Consider the following 13,888-nt stretch of genomic DNA (forward strand, 5'->3'; position numbering starts at 1 on the left):
GGGGTGTTTCTCCTCTGGTGAGTCTTGCCGACTGACGGGTCGGACGTCTGAGAGCGACTTATGTATCGTAGAAAGTGGGCGTGACCAGAGTTACACGTGATATGCAGAGATAACCTTTGTCAGAGATAAAACTTAACTATCGATCGTAATCTTGTCACGGATAAAACTGTCTAGCAATTCTGTAGTGCTACTGTCCAAATATCACTAAGTTTCATGGTCTCTTCTTTCCGATTAAAATTATCCCTATGTTTATATATTTCAATTGCTTCTCTACAAAGCCGTGGGTATTAGTTCGTCGTCGTAGATAAAATTTTTGTTTCGGAAAACTTCACTTGATGATTTCCTGGCTGAAAAGCGTGTTCTGCTACAGCCGATTTATCTGTTTTTCCTAATCGGCAAAGACTTCTGTGTTCTTTTAACCGTGTATTTACGCTTCTTTTTGTTGTTCCAACATAAACTTTACCACATGTACACGGAATTTTATATACGCCACTGGCTGATAGAGGAGCGCGTTTATCTTTTACAGACCGAAGAACATGACTAATTTTCTTTGTTGGTCTAAAAACAGGTCTAATATCACGTTTACTTAAAATCTTTCCAATCTGATCCGTTACTTTCTTTATAAAAGGAAGAGAGACTGTATTCTTCCATCGTTTTTCGGACTTGTCCTTAAGCTTTTTGTTGTTTGGGTGCAGAATTCTGCTTACTTCTTTCTTTGAGTAGCCATTTTTCTCAAAAGCGTGCTTCAGATGTTTTAATTCGTCGTCTAGATACTCCAGTGTGCAAATCCGTCTGGCTCTGTCAACGAGACTTGTAATCACACCTCTTTTTTGTTTTGGATGCTGGTTAGAGTTTTTATGCAAGTATCTGTCTGTGTGCGTTATTTTTCTAAAAATCTGTTGTTTCAAGCTTTTTAGACCAACGAAGAAAATTTGTCATGTTCTTCGGTCTGTAAAAGATAAACGCGCTCCTCTATCAGCCAGTGGCGTATATAAAATTCCGTGTACATGTGGTAAAGTTTATGTTGGAACAACAAAAAGAAGCGTAAATACACGGTTAAAAGAACACAGAAGTCTTTGCCGATTAGGAAAAACAGATAAATCGGCTGTAGCAGAACACGCTTTTCAGCCAGGAAATCATCAAGTGAAGTTTTCCGAAACAAAAATTTTATCTACGACGACGAACTATTACCCACGGCTTTGTAGAGAAGCAATTGAAATATATAAACATAGGGATAATTTTAATCGGAAAGAAGAGACCATGAAACTTAGTGATATTTGGACAGTAGCACTACAGAATTGCTAGACAGTTTTATCCGTGACAAGATTACGATCGATAGTTAAGTTTTATCTCTGACAAAGGTTATCTCTGCATATCACGTGTAACTCTGGTCACGCCCACTTTCTACGATACATAAGTCGCTCTCAGATGTCCGACCCGTCAGTCGGCAAGACTCACCGGAGGAGAAACACCCCTCTGAAGATATCCAGCGCAGCTCTGGACGAAACGTTAGGAGCTGAAGAGTTTCATGGACCACGACCTTACATCCCGCAAGGTTTACCAGAAGATATGTCATCCGGTCGTGAAAGCCTTCATACTATAAGTTGAGACTGATGGCATTTGATTTCGAATGTGGAGCAAAACATCCTTGAGACTTATTTTTTACACATCTATAAGGTATATCAACTCCTGTGGTTTGTGTTTGGATTCAAGTACTTTCATTAAGTCTGAAACATCATTACAAAACATCAGCGCCCCCTCACATGCAAGGCAGAACACAAAAATATGTTCCTTGTGTCTAATTTTGCTGATATTGGCACTTTGGTGGAGAAGATCATATTATTGAAATTCTGAAATAGCAGTTCTGCCTTTTTTTTACTTAGTCCTATGTCACTTACTAAATCATTTAAATTTGCCTGTTTTAATAAATGCAGTGTCAAACCACTACCTGAAATATGATACAGAGGTTCATATCTTTCAGGACATGGTATCGTTTCTTCATTGCCATTCAATTCACTGTCATTTTTGATTACTTGATCTGTTTGCTTAGACCGCGGTGGCCGAGCAGTTCTAGGCAATCAGTCTGGAACCGCGTGACTGCTATGATCGTAGGTTCGAATCCTGCTCGGGCATGGATGGGTGTGATGTCCTTAGGTTAGTTAGGTTTAAGTAGTTCTAAGTTCTAGGGGACTGATGACCACAGATGTTAAGTCCCATTGTGCTCAGAGCCATTTGAACCGTTTGCCTAGAAATGGCTCTGAGCACTATGCGACTTAACTTCTGAGGTCATCAGTCGCGTTTGCCTAGAAGGAGATGGAAAACTTTCAGAGTGTGGCACTGGCCTTCATGTGGAAGGTAGTTTCTTTGATTTCTTGTCCGTAAATGCCTGAATATTTGTGACACAAAAATAATAATCTGGGATATCGTCTTTTGGTTCTCTCCATATCAACAGGTACCACAATGTTTCCTTTGCCTTTCCATGTGCCCATTCTTTATCCTGGTATCCAATGGATATTCCAAAACAATATTTGTAAGCCTTCTTTACAAAGGGTGAAATTCTCTTTCTACTTCTTGCAAATGTGAATTCCTCACATGTGTAACAGAAATTGTGAGGAGTATATTGACCGCAGCTCCAATGAGGCATTTTCTAGAAAAATCAGAATGCTCTCTAACTGAGACTATACAAAAACATTTGCATTTACTTCCTTCCCCTGTACTAATATACTTATTTACTTACTTACTTACATGTTTCTTCTTGGGTTCTGAAAAAATAAAGATTAATCACTTCAAATGCAGGCTTTCTGACAGTGACTATGAGGTTAGGTTTGATGAAATCCATGTTTGTGGCAGTACATAACTGTGATGGGAGTACCAACATCTGAATACTAAAACAATCATCATAAGTACAGAAGTTAATATTGCCAACTATTATTGACAAAATTTTTCTCTATTTACCGCAAATTATGGCTGTCTACAAGCCACCTGATAGTGTGTGACAGATGGTAATTCTGGTACCACTAACTGATCCCTCATTCCCTGTTCCATTTACAAATGATTGCGGAAGAATGATTGTCAGTAGGCCACTGTATTAGCTCTAACATCCCAAATTTTCTCATTGTGGTCATTTTGTGAAATGCATGAGGAAAGAAATAATGTTTTCTGACTCTTCCCAGAAAGTACTCTCTTTAAATTTCAGCAGTAAACATCTCCACAGTGCACAATGCCTCTCTTGTAGCATTGAGTTCATTAAGCATGTCTCTAATGCTCTTGCACCAACTAAATGACTCTGTGACAAAACATGCCACTTTTCATTGGATCTTCTCAGTCTCTTCCATCAGTCCTACTTGGTAATGGGGTCCCATACAAATGAACAGTACTCAAGAATCGTCCCAACAAGTGCCTTATAAGCCACTTCTTTAGTGGATGAATTACATTTCCTTAATTATATGCAGTATAGGTGGTGACCCAGACACACAAAGTAAGTAAATTTCCTTAAGATTTTTCCAATGAATCTCATTCTTGTATTTGTGGTTCCTACTGTTTGTCTTATGTGGTCATTCCAATGAAGGTCACTCCAGATAGATACTCCTTAGATATTTTGTGGCGGGTAATGTTTCCAGCAATATGTCATCTGTTGTGTACTTGTACAGTAGTGGATTTCTTTTCCTATGTATATGCAATATGTTGGATTTATTTACATTCAGAATCAACTGCCAGTCAGTACACCATTCATCAATCCTCTATAGGTCCCGCAAATCATTACTGTATTCTGGCACCACCAAATCATCTACGAATAGCCTTCTTACACATTCTACTAGGTCACTTATATACACTGCAAACAGTAACAGTCCTGTCACACTTCCTGTGGTTACCTTCAAAATTATCTTTACATTAGTTGATTCTGTTCTGCCAAGAATAACGCATTGAGTTCTGTCTGCACGCAAGTCTTGAATCACTCACAAATCTGGTCCAATACTCAGTAAGCTCACATTTTTTTTCAGTACATGGTTGTGCAGGACAGTGTCAAATACCTTCCTGAAGTCATGTAACATGGCATCATGGAGGAATAGAGTGAGCTATGTTTTGCAAGATCTTTGTTTGCAGAATCCATGTCGTTTTTATATAGGAGATTTTTTTCTCTAAAAACGACATGATACATAAGCATGAAACAAGTTCTACAATTCTATAACAGATTGGCATCGACAATATAGGCCTATAATTATGTGCATCTGAACCATTACCCTTCTTGAAAATGGGTATGGCTGTGCTTTTTTGCTGTCACTAGTTATCCTTCATTGCTCCAGCAAGCTAAGATAAACTGCTGCTAGAATGGAAGCAAGTACTTTCACATGAACTCAGTAGAATCTTACAGGTATGTCATCTGTCCCTGACGGCTTTCCATTACAAAGCAATAGTCATTGTTCTTCTATTCTGCCATCAGTTACCTCAATATCCACCATTTCAATGTTCATACAACAATTGGAAGAAGTGACCATGTTATGATCTTCCATGGTGGAATGGTTTTGGAAGAGTGAATACAGTACTTTGGCTTTTCTCTCCCATTTTCCATTTTGCTACCATTATGGTCACTAAGTTACTGAATAGATATTTTCAAAACGCTTACTGATGTTTTGTAACACTAAAATTTCTTAGGGTTGACAAAATTATACTTTCAGAGTCACTCAACATTTCTCTCATTGCTCTCCTTACACTCATTTTTGCTTTGTTCAGCTTTTTCTTGTATATGTAAATGGTCTCCCACATAGTGTGACAGTGGTCAAATTTTGTTAATTTTAATGGTAATGTAATTATAGAAGAAATAGGAAGGCCCATTTACTAAAAACGAGGATATAAAATATTTGGGCAATCAATTGATAATTTGGTACTTCACATTGAATACCAGACCCTTCCATTCAAGTTTTTAGAACTACAAATCCCAATAAGCACCTTAGATCTATTTGATATTGTTGACACCAGTCCATTTGAGCATATTCTGAAAAACACAGTTATATCTGCATCACATGTGCTTACAACTATAGGTTATTGGAAGATGAAGAATTTAGTTTATTCTACATATTTCCTTTCATTAATGGATTAGAAAATCTAGCTTTCAGGTTGGGTTGGGTTGTTTTGGGGAAGGAGACCAGACAGCGAGGTCATTGGTCTAGCTTTCAGGTGTAATGTTTTCTTTTTCAAAAGACTTGACATTGTGCTAATTGTTTCACAATTCAAACACATATTGTTGTCCTTCTCATTACCAATACAGCAACTATCTCAAAAACATAATGCACAGATATTTTTAAATTATGATTCTAGAAGTGGAAACAGTTGCTACAAAGGCTTCAAGGATTTATCATTAGTATTCACAGGAGTCAGTTGCATTGATATGTATTCAACAACCTGCAAGGACATATTGATTATTTTGGATGTAATACACTGATATTCAAAGAGTGAACTAAACAATTTTTCATTGGCCAACTACTTCTACTCTACTGAAAAATTACTCTTTACAATATAATCTAGATTAGCTCTGTAATATTGTAAATGATCATGAGTTTGCATCATTATATGTTATTATACATGAATAATGACTTTAGAATCAGCAAAATGAAAGGAGGAACTGCAACATACAGGAAAAGAGAAGTTAAGTACCGTTATCAGCTATAGAAATTACAGAATTGTTTTTTTACACATAGAAACTTACATGAAGCAATAATTCTGATAAATACTTTAACTTTTATGAAACAACAGAAGTGAGAAACAATAGAATATGGAAGAATTAATTGTAAGAATTTTTAAGGACCTACAGCTATTGAAGTCAAACTCTGGTGTATTTACCATAATGAAACTCCCAGTAAGAGTAGAAAGAGGTTCACCAACAACAGATAACTGTCTTTAGCTCTTCTTCCTTCTTTGTGAGTCATCAGTCATCTGACTAGTTTTATGTGGACCACCAAAAGTTCCTCTTATGTGCTAAGCTTTTCATTTCACATTTCATAGTAACACTTGCACCCAATGTCCTCAGTTATTTGTTGGATGTATCCAAATATTTGTCTTCCCCTACAGTTTCTACTATCTGCAGCTCTCTCCAGTACCATTGAAGTTAATCCATGACATCTTAACAAATATCTTATCACCCTGTCCCTTCTTATTGTCCATGTTTTCCATATTTTCCTTTCTTCACCAATTCTGTGGAGAATGTACCCATCATTAATCTCATCAGTTGATCTAATTTTTGATGTTCTTCTGTTGCACCACATTTCAAATGCTTCAACAGCATACAATACTATGCTGCAGACAAACATTCTCAGAAATTTCTCCTCAAATTAAGGCCAAAATCTGATACTAGTAGACTTACAGTTGAACTATTACATAATCAGATCAACATCTCATGCATCCGAATTGCCAACAAGAATAACATACAGAAAAATGGAAAAGAAAATTGACTATCTGTTCGATGACTAATCAGTTTGGCTTTTGGTTAGGTAAAGGCATTAGAGAGGCAGTCGTAACATTGCACTTGACAATAGAAGCAAGACTTAAGAAAAATCAATACTTGTTCATAGGAATTGTCAACATAGAAAAAGCTTTTGAGAATGTAAAATGGTGCAAGATGTTTGAAATTCTGAGAAAAATAGGAGTAAGCTATAAGGAAAGACAGGTAATATGGAGTATGTACAAGAATCAAAAGGAAACAATGAGAATTGAAGACCAGGAGTAAAGTGTTCACATTAAAAAAGGTATAAGATAGGGATGCAGTCTTTTACCCCTGTTATTCAATCTGTATATTGAAGAAGCAGTTATGGAAATAAAAGGGGAATTAAAATTCAGAGTAAAGGGATATAAATGATAAGATTTGCTGATGACATTGCTATCCTCAGTAAAAGTGTGGAAGAATTTCAGGACCTGTTGAATGTAACCAATTCTTTAATGTGAACACAATATGAAAGCAGTGGTGACTACAAAGTAGATGAAGTGAAGGAGTTCTGATCTCTTGGAAGCAAAATAATCCATGATTGACAAAGCAAGGAAAACCTAAAGAGACAGATTAGTACAGCCAAAGATGGCACTGCTGTCCAAATGAAGTCTTTAGTTATGAAACTGTGACGGTGATGATAAGCTGTGAAAAGATTGAGGACAATCCTAATCAGTCACATTTAACTAATCAGAAAAACTGCTACACTGCAGAATTATAAATAATTACTTTTTGAAATATTTAGAGAGAATTTATAGAATGAATTGTGAGAGAATTGAGTGAAGCAGACAGCTTATTTAAGGAATTTCATTTCTTTTAAAATAGTAGGGTAAATCAAAATGTAATAACAATTTTGGCATAGCATCTTCATTTCCACACAAGAAATATATACTTTTCCATGTATGGCTCCTGCAGAGCAATATACAGGGTGAGCACAAAGTCTTGCCCTGATTGTGAAAATTTATAACAGAATAACTGTTTGACATAATAAGCTACATTTGATGCCATTATGCAGGTTAGTGTTACTAGTTGTTGTGACCAATAAATGGCACTACTGCTCCACAACACTGATGCGGTCTGGTAGGTCATGTTAGTTGCTGGTGAAATGGCTTCAAAGCAGGAGAAAGCACAATGTGTGCTTTGGTTTCACAAAACAAAATCACCCATCAGTGTTCAGTGTAAATTTTGGGCTTCTTATGGATGTAGCCCTCCTGACGTTAAATCAATAAAGTGATGGTATGCAAAGTTTAGCGAAAAAGGCAACATTGAAGATCGTCCTCAAATTGGCGGGCCTCATGTGAGTGATGCAACTGTTGATTGTGGTTGGCAATTGTTTTAACAGAGTCCGTCTAAATCAAATCGCCAAGCATCAAGTGAACTTCAAATACCACAAGCAAGTGTGGTGAAGATTCTTCATGAAAGGCTTAGGTTGCATGCTTACAAAGTGCAAATCTCGCAGGCCTTGCAACTGAATGATTTGTCGACACATGCTGAATTTGCAACTGAGATTCTAAACAGGATTGATGACACTAATGATTACTTAAATTGCATATGCTTTACCAATGAATCCACCTTTCATGTCAGTGGAACGGTAAATAGCCATAATGTCCATATATGGGGTTCATAGTCTCCACATGCTACTGTACAGTTACAGCAAGACAGCAAAAAAGTGAATGTTTGGTGCAGCCTCATGCATAACAAGGTTTTCTGACTGTTTTTCTTTGCGGAAAAATCCATTACCGCTAACATTTACTTAGACATTTTGCAACAGTTCACAGTTCATTGCATCGCTGTTAGAAGAATGTCAACCATGGATACTTTTCCAGCAAGATGGAGCAACCCCCCCCCACACACACACACACACTGGACTTTGATAGTGCATGATTTCCTGAATGAAACATTTCCGGATCAGTGGATTGGAAGGAATGGTCCAACACCCTGGCTACCCCGCTCTCCATACATTATGCCCCTTGGCTTTTTTTTCTGGGGCTATATCAAGGACAGAGTCTTCGTCACACCAGTTACTGATGTCAGTGAACTGAAGGCTAGGATACAAGCTGCTGTGGTTACTGTGACAGAACATATATTACAAAACACCTGGCAGAAACTGGAATACCACCTCACCATTCTCCGAGCTACCAAGGGAACACACATTGAGGTTTACTAACATCAGTGGTCTTAAAAAAAACTAGTAACACTAACCTATGTAACAGCATAAAATGTAAATTATTGTGTCAAACAGTTATTCTGTAATAAATTGTTATAATCAGGGCAAGACTTTGTGCTCACCCTGTATATTTGGTATTGTACAGGTAGCATCCGTATCTTCTCCATAAAGAAGGATTCCTCTCAAAGACACCTCTACACCATCTGCTCAACCTCATCATCTGTTTTGAGACAGTGAACATGCAACTCCTTCTTCAAATGGTTACAGATGTGGTGGTAATGCAATGGCTGTAGATATGCTGATTGGGTTGGTTTTGGGGGAGGAGACCAAACAGTGGGGTCATCGGTCTCATCAGATTATGGAAGGACGGGGAAAGAAGTCAGCCATGCCCTGTTAAAGGAACCATCCCAGCATTTGTCTGAAGTGATTTAGGGAAATATGGAAAACCTAAATCAGGATGCTGTAGATAGAGAAAAACTCAAAGCTAAGCCTGTGTAGAGTGTCTACTTTTCCTTGTCTGTATATGGTCTTCCATTTTTTTTTTTTTTTTTTTAGTACTAACACCTCCCATCCTTTCCCTCCAAATTGTGCATCAGGGCACATCACTTTTAATGAATTGCCAGTATCATTTTGTCTTGGAGGACTGGACAATACCTTACACTATGCACAGTTTCAACAAGTAGCTTAAACTTCCTCACTTCTCAAAACAGCACTAACATCACTCTAATATTGGACACTGCAGATGTTGAATGTCTGCTAGAGGAGATGGACCTCTATAGCTGACAGATAACATCATGACTGCATGCATTCATATGGTGAGAGTGCCAGTGTCTAGTCACATGAGTGTGCCAGCCAGTACCATTCCATGTGGCCAGTATTTAGGCAGCCACACAGCACACAGCCCCTCAGTTCAGTGCTAATGCTTGATACCTACGGTATGATCTTTGCTGTACAAGAACTGTTGGATAACTACCTTGGATATCACCTGGTTACTCTCTCTGGTTATGTCTTGGATTTGTCTCTCCATTGCTCTTGATCTTGTTGTCATTGTTGTGTTAACTGCTTTGAAAAGTGCCTCATTGCTGTAAGGTTTTTTGTCTTTGGCCTGGTCTGTTGCTTTGTCTGTAATCTGTCTGTCACATTTCATTCTCCATACAGTTGATTTGGATTACCCTTTTGTAGGTGGCTCTCCCACCTGGCGGCCTCCCTCCATTTCTACATCCACTGATGTGTGCACCAATATCTGGCTACCATGGATATAACATTGGCAATGAGACAAAAGTGAGTTATTTAGTGGCATGGATGCTCAATTGGCTCACTTTCTGGAACAACAGGAGCACTTAATGTAGCAGCAGAAACTCTAGTTGGACTTGTTATAAAAATTGCTTCAGCTTTAGGCGGACAAACTCAGAGCACACAAGGCCCAGCTGCACCAGGCTCCAGTGCTGCCTGCTAATGCTTCCTCCACATTCCGACCTTTTAATGATACTAAGGAGGGCTGGGTCACATACTTGCATCATCTGAAATAGCATTTCTCAGCCATTCATGTCACAGATGATTCACTGCAGCAGTCACTGTATTTGTCTTGGGCTTCACCAGAAATGTTCTTTCTGCTCTGGAAGTTAGCCAGTCTGTCAGTCTCCGTCATGCTCTCATTTCAAGATATCTGTGTTCTGTTGGCTAATTACTATTCCCAGCGATACTGTGTGGCTACCTCCAAGCTCAAGTTCCATCAATACCATAAACAGCTGGGACAGTCATACCACTCTTGGTCACTGACTTGCTAGGTCTCAGCAACAAATGTGATTTCACTAGTGCCAGTCAAGGCTTCAACACTTTCTATGCAGACTCCTTGATTTCTGATGAGGTGGTCTGGCTTGCATCAGACCCAGAGATCCGCACTTTGGTGCTGAAGCTAGATAATCCTCAGTGGACATTTCGCACACCACACACTTATTTGAAATCACACAGGTGGCTAATAATGACAAATGGTGAGGCCCCAAGTTGTGGCAGCCAATGCATCTCTGTATGCTCCACTCTCACACTGCAGGTGCAGGACAGCTCCCAGGTAGCACTGTCGTGATTAGTCTCTGTCTGATATCTCTATGGCATCTGAGCCTCTGGTCACACCTCTTTGCAGATCATGAGGGCTGCACCCTTTGTGCCCACAGTGCTTTTCCACTCACTCCCTGGCAGATTGTCCAGATTGCTGGGGGTCCTACATGCATTCTGGGAAAGAAGGGAATCTTTGATCAGTGTGTCGCAGCTGTACAACAAGCTCCCATCCTGCTATATGATGGCATCAGGACACTGTACATGTCCTGCAGCCTGAAGTTTCAACAAACAACCCTTTCATGTGGATGTTGTTTCTCAGACTCTGCATTTATGAAAAGGATGTCCATTTTCAGGTGAACACTGGGATCATCATCTCTCTGATCAATCTGGCAAAATATGCAATACTGGGCTCACCTGAGTTGTCTCCTCCATCACACCATTTCATGGAATACAGTGATAGTTCTGTCCCCCTTCATGGGCAGTTCTTGTTCACAGAAGCCTACAAACATGCTACACAGCTCATTATGCTATTTATTGTTGAGCACCCATCGACTATTAATATTTTTAGCCTCAACACCTTTTCACTGTTTGAATTTTCTATCTCCAATGAAGTCAAGGTTGTATTCATTGCAGTGCATGCTTCCCAGTCATGGCACCATAATACATATTCTACCAGGCCTGGTAACCACACTAATAATGAACAACACTAATGCACTCTAGTGACCATTCTATCTGTCATAGAGAATTGCAACTATAATCATTTACAAACTAGCCAATTGTGTTTATGTGTATGAAATTAAATTGACATCCAAGTGTGTCTTCTGGGCCCTTCACTTTTTTTGTCAGGAAGTGTTTTTAAACTCATTCATGAAAGTATGGAAGAGCTAATCAAGGAAACCTGCCTCAGTGGCATTTTCTGTGACTTTTACACAGTATTTGTGGCCTAGAACATCCAGTTTTACACAAGAGTAACAATTTTATGATAAATACTGTGATCTAGAGCAGATAATGAAAACCCATCTGGATACATTTAGGTTCGTTATGTAATACACTATACAATCAAAAGTATCCAGACACCCCTATGAAATGCAGAATGTCATGAGAAGTAGATTCACCACTAGAAAAGGAGGTGGGATTATTGTGTTGGCAGTAGAGAAGCAATACCAGTAAAATGGGTCCAGTAGGAGAGCCCATACTTTGTGCAAGCCTAGGCAATTTGCTGAATTGATAACCTGTAGATGTGCACTGCAGATAGAGCTAAAATCCATCACTGTGAAGTGGCAGAGGTGAAGTTTCACAGAATACACTGTGACTGCAGTGGTGGATTCTAGTGGCAACTGGCTGGTCTGCAGTGAGAGGCTTCCCAGTGTGAACTGTCTTAGCTCTTTTCTGAAGTAATTTATATTCTTCTTCCATATTTCATTTCACAACTGATTAGCATTGCTGACAATAATGATATACGTTTACCGCTGCGAGTGGTCAAGCCTCAGAAGTCATATTATTGCTGTTGATGATGTGTTATTTTAGGCTTTCATGGCATTTGATGATTTTGTCTGGGATTGAGTTAGAAAAACCTGTAGAAATCCATATACATGGTGAGCTTAAAAATAAAGATAGTGGTTTCCAGCTAAGAAAGGCTTGGGGCCTAGCCTTGAGTTGGCTCAAAGTACAGTGACAGTCTGTGGGAAGATTGATTCATGACATACTCACTGAAGAGCTTATATCATGCTATGTTGATATACCTCCTCTAAATCAGTGGCATCGAAACACTTGCGATGGTGGCACATGTGACTCGTGTTCTGGCAATGCACTTCCCCCTCCACCTAACCTACAGAGCTGCCCTTAGATACAAAAGGCCCGGGTTTGACAACAGGAGGGAGGGGTAATAAGACTGCACCCAGCAGGAGGCCAGTCAGTCAGGACCACTGGATATGGTAACAAGTCAGTTTGCTGAAATATCACACCATTCAGATGACACTGCCTCATTGAATACCTGACAATATTTCAAAAATGATATTGATATTCATAGCTATCAGAGATTTGAAACTAGAAATGAAATTTCCTAGCATGGCTAAAATCCTAAATCCATAAGAGGAAACTGAAGGTAAAACAGATACCTCAGGATTTGTCACATAGTATTTCCTAAGGTAAAGAAACTGATCTGCTTCTGTTCATAATTTGTGTAGATTGTTTGCCAGTGACATCGTATAATCCATCAAGACTGTAATATATGCTAATGGGACACATATTAATCAAGAAGTTGAAGTTAACTGTAACAGATGTATCAAAGGTATAACAGATGTAACAAAGGTAATATCTGATTGGCATTATAACTGGTCCATAGAAACAAGTTCAGTTTCTCATCTTTCAAAATTCATTCAATAAACAATTAACAGTATCCTACTGGTGCCAGTAATATACAAGTATAGTATATTAACAGCCACACATTACATGAAATGCCATGTGTAAAAGTCATTGGTATCCAGATGGATTAAAACTGAAAATGGAGTAAATACTTTGATGAGCTGATAAAAATATAGTTTGACTTGGTCTGTGATTTGAAGTAACTTGCATTTTGTTAATACAAAGGCAAAACTGCTGTCAGTTGTATATAAAACCATTGCTTGGTATATTATGAGATACTTTACTGGGAATTATTTATTATTCCACATTAAAGAGCTATAAAGTTTTATAAAAACCACAACAAAACATCTTGCAGCAGCTTCAAAGAGGACTTAGGGGGAACAAGCTTTGTTATCTCACATCTATTATTTTTCTTTTAATTGTTAATTTTGGCTAATAATGAATAAATTTTAGTACACTTCCTCAAAGCAAGAGGTAAATATAATTAGCACATGAGCTTTGTTTCCTGGATTACAGGTAAGAATGAAGTTCTGTATTCTACACTAAAAAGGCTTTAAAATTTGTGAACATATCTAGGTCAGAGAATGGACATCCCTCATAAATTAAAAATAAAATAAAACCATAGGCCTTACTTCATCTTTCATTCACTCTATAAATTACCTCATTTTTGGAACTGCAAATTCCTGTTAATACTGTGTAGTATAATGTGGATAGTGAGGTAAGGATACTTTCCACAGAAGACAGATAGTTTTTTTTCCATCAATGAGTATCAAAATACATAAATGTGTGAGATGTAAAAAGTGGCATATAAATAGCAGCCACATAGT

At 38.3% G+C, this 13,888-nt stretch overlaps 1 protein-coding gene across 1 annotated transcript in view; it reads left to right on the forward strand.

The window, feature by feature from the left end:
- Positions 1 to 13,888, forward strand: part of LOC124555261 (thrombospondin type-1 domain-containing protein 7A-like) — a 1,197,505-nt gene that overhangs the window by 1,152,843 nt on the left and 30,774 nt on the right. The gene's annotated exons all lie outside the window — the stretch shown is intronic.

This window comes from Schistocerca americana, chromosome X (genome assembly GCF_021461395.2).
Source record: "Schistocerca americana isolate TAMUIC-IGC-003095 chromosome X, iqSchAmer2.1, whole genome shotgun sequence".
Taxonomy (NCBI): Eukaryota; Metazoa; Arthropoda; class Insecta; order Orthoptera; family Acrididae; genus Schistocerca; species Schistocerca americana.